The 3,881-nt window shown below is 37.3% G+C and overlaps 1 non-coding gene across 1 annotated transcript; it reads left to right on the top strand.

The window, feature by feature from the left end:
- The first annotated feature begins 735 nt into the window (after nt 1–735).
- Nucleotides 736–842, top strand: LOC133827843 (small nucleolar RNA R71). The gene has a single exon (XR_009890494.1). It is a non-coding gene; the product is annotated as a small nucleolar RNA R71 (small nucleolar RNA).
- Nucleotides 843–3,881: the final 3,039 nt, after the last annotated feature.

The raw sequence follows: 3,881 nt of genomic DNA, 5'->3' as shown, positions 1-3,881 counted from the left end.
TGAATCGCCAAAGTAGTGTTTAGCTTTGTCATTTGGATTTTCATGTCTTTCATTTCATCTACCATTTGTGTGAAACAAGATTTGAGCTCTTGAGTTGAGGCTATTTGAGTTTGCGCAAGCATCTGCAAATTATTCTCTAGAGAATTACTTGACTGCATTTTATTTTGAGGAGTAATGTATGCTTTTGGTGGTTGTTGCTGCTCAGACCTCCATTGGCTCCCAGATGCTTGGTTTGAATCCTTCTAGCTGAAATTTGGATGGTTGCGCCAACCTTGATTGTAAGTGTTTGAGAAAGGGTTATAAGGCTTCTTGTATTCCCCTAAAGCATTGCAGTGTTCCTAATTTCCTCCTCTTAACTCACCAAGAGTTGGGCACTCTTGCTGTTGATGTTCCGTCCCTCCACATATGAAGCATGGATCTCATGTCTCTACCTTTGCATCCATATGGATTCCTCTACCTTCTTGAGATTTGAAAGCCTCGAATTGTAGTCTCAATGATTCAATTTGGCTTTTGACGTTGTCATCTTCCTTTAATTGGTAGATTCCAATTGATCGCGGCTTATCCATAGGACTCGGTCCATTCCATGTGTAGGACTTTTCAGCAAGATCGTCGAGGTACTCGAAAGCTTCATCAGGATCTTTTTGAAGGAATTCGCCATTGCACATCATTTGTACGAATTGTCTTTGTCCGGTTGTGAAACCGTCATAGAAATAGCTGATCAGACGCCAGCTTTCGTATCCATGATGTGGGCATTGATTTATCAAATCTCTAAACCTCTCCCAGACCTGATGGAAAGTTTCATGGTCATTCTAGATGAAGGTAGAGATTTGCCTCTTAAGGCTGCTAGTCTTATGGGGCGGGAAATATTTGGCAAAGAATGCTTTTGTCATTTCGTCCCATGTTCCGATAGATCTAGGCCTTAAGGAATACAACCAACTTTTTTCTTTGTCTTTGAGCGAGAAAGGAAAGAATTTCAATCTCACAATGTTGGTGACATCAGCTCGGTTGTTGAATGTAGCCACCACCTCTTCGAATTCCCGTATATGCACGTACATACTCTCATTTTCCAACCCATGGAAGGTTGGTAAGAGGTTAATCATGCCGGGTTTGAAATCGAAATTTGGCATATTGTTGGGATACATTATGCATGAAGTTGTGGCTGTACGCGTAAGATGTAAATAATACTGTAGCGTTCTTGGTTGGACTTCATCTTGATGAGCCATCGTGGGTGGTTCAGGAAGTCTTGGTGAATCACGGGTGTTTGAACGAATGGAAGAAAACGACAAACTAGGAGAGTTTTCTAAAGTTTCTACTTGTTGTCTCACAAATCTCCCTAGTGCGTCTCTGTTGCGTGGTATATATATATTTTTTTATTTTGTAAGTATTATAAGCGCAAGTGTGTAATAATGTAATAAGGCTGCCAAGGTACCACTTTAGGCCCAAGAGCTTTTCTAGAACTCCTTGAGGTTCTTAGGAAATATTGGAGGGTAACGCTAACACAGACCTTATTTAAGAACCAATTTTTCTAAGACAAAACAAGTTTGGTTTTTACTAATTTCCACAATTACACAAATGTTCTCAATACTTTTTTTTTTTTTTAAATTTATGATTTAAAATTTTATGCTTTTTTTTTCGGAAAAAACCTAAATCTAGAAAATAAAATTCTAAACCTAAAAATAAAATTAAAAAATGAATAAAAAAATAAAAATTACCAAGGAAAAATAAAATAAAAGAGAAATTAAAAAAAATTATACTACTTTTTTTTTAAATAGAAAAAAAATTAATTTACTATGTAAACCTTTAATTGTAGAATTACCTCCCCGGCAACGGCGCCAAAAATTGATATCGCCCAATAACTCCTAAGCGGTCGCAGTAATAATCGGGCTATGTTGTATCCACAGAGAGGTAAAATACAAGTAAAAAGAAAGATTAGTAAACTAAAAATAATAAACTTTGAAATAATATAACTTTGAAAAAGAATATGTTTTTTTACACTAAATAAACAAAATCGATGAATTAGAATCAGAAAGAAAATATGGAAGGCATAAGTTTCATTCATGCAAACATATATATATATTTTAATACAATTGATTCATTATACTCAACTATAATTCTACACCATTAATTATAGTTGGAAAATATATATAATAAAGCTCACCTTAAAATATGTTCTTTAATTAAATTATACTAACTTCTAATTTTAAAAACCTATCATATTATATACCTTCGAACGACAAAATACCAATGGCAGAATGCAGTAAAAAGCATATAATATAACAAGTATCCTAAATTAAATTAAAAGCCTAAATTACATAAGAAGAGCATGACTAGACTTATGTAAAAGACACTAATAAATTTAGAATAAAAATTAGAAGAAAATAAATGTAATTGTAACAAATATATAGAAATGAAGAACAAAATAAAGAATCAATATATTAAAAATATAATGTGAAACATGAACTTCACTCTAGCCTTTCCACAAGAGAATTTAGCCTAAATAGGCATTGCTTTCACTCAAAGTAATGTAAAAAAATGAAAGAAAAATAAGAGCAAAAATGCTTTTCTCTCTCACTATACTCTCCACACTTAATTCCACCATCTGATCATTTTTTCCCTACATTTGGTCCTCTATTTATAGTAAAAATTGGACCCAAAATGTGTATTTACGTGCATTAGGAAGTGGAGAAAGTGGCTTCAAAATCTGATGGAAAAAGGGACAAGTGGGACACATGTCGGCCTCAGATTGGCTAAGGAAAAATGATGCTGGTGGAGTGGGAGACAGCAAGGCGATGTGCCGGAGGCTAATTGCTCGGCAGGCTGCGCGTCAGATGGCGTCAAGCGGCGTGGGGACAGCTGTTGGCGTGTGCGTGGTTGGGCACATGGGGGACAGAGGCTAACAACTGGAGGACAGGTAGCATGCTCGGGTTGGACGGCGCAGCTAGAGGCGTCAGTCGTGGCAGGTATGGTCGGGCTCGGCTCGGCTGCTGAAAGTTTGGGCCTGGCTTATTTGGGCCATTCCATCTTCAAAAATGTCATTTTCTTCATTATTTCTTCAATTTTAATTCTTTCTTTCTTCTTTCTTTTTCTTTGTGTCAAAATACATTTTATTTCCTGAAAATTAAATACAAATTAAATTAAAATTAATATTTTCAAATATAAAATATATAACAATAAATCCATAAAAATATTAATTAAAACTTAATTAATTTTAAACTTTAAAACTAACAAAATGATATTTTTGAGCACTAATCACTGCCCACCACGCATGACACTATGGTGTCCAAGGAGAGGGTGCTCGCACTATATTGTATGTTGGCTGGCATAAGTATCAATGTGGGTCAGTTGATCTCCAGGCAGATTATTATATGTGCCAAGAAGGAAAAGGGAAAGTTGTTCTTTCCATCACTCATCACACAGCTGTGCGTTCGAGCTGGGTGACTTTTGCCTCCACAGAGGATGTACTTTTCGAGTGCAGGGACATCGACTTCACTATCACTGGTCAGAGTCGCGCATCTGCCTCAGCAGCTAGGCCATCCACCATGCCTCCACCAGCTCCGCCCCTTGCTCCGGCACTCACTGACCTCATTGTTCAGCAGAGGGAAATTCTTGGGCGGCTGGTGTCTTTAGAAACTTAGCCGCATGACTATTGGAAGTATGCTAAGCAGCGAGATGTCGCACTCATCAAGTCCATTCAGCGGAACTTCACCAAACCGACTGCTGCATTTCCAGTGTTCCCAGCTCCATTTTGGAGGCTTGGACCGGTCTAGTTGTTCATGTTGACCCTAGTCCTTCGGATGCTGATTCCGAGGACTAGGCGCGGGGAGCCTCTTTAACCCACCTTTTGATATGTATTTAATATTTTGTACTTAATTCGTGTTTGG

Source organism: Humulus lupulus, chromosome 3, assembly GCF_963169125.1.
Source record: "Humulus lupulus chromosome 3, drHumLupu1.1, whole genome shotgun sequence".
NCBI classification, from domain to species: domain Eukaryota; kingdom Viridiplantae; phylum Streptophyta; class Magnoliopsida; order Rosales; family Cannabaceae; genus Humulus; species Humulus lupulus.
This window is presented reverse-complemented; position numbering and strand designations above follow the sequence as displayed.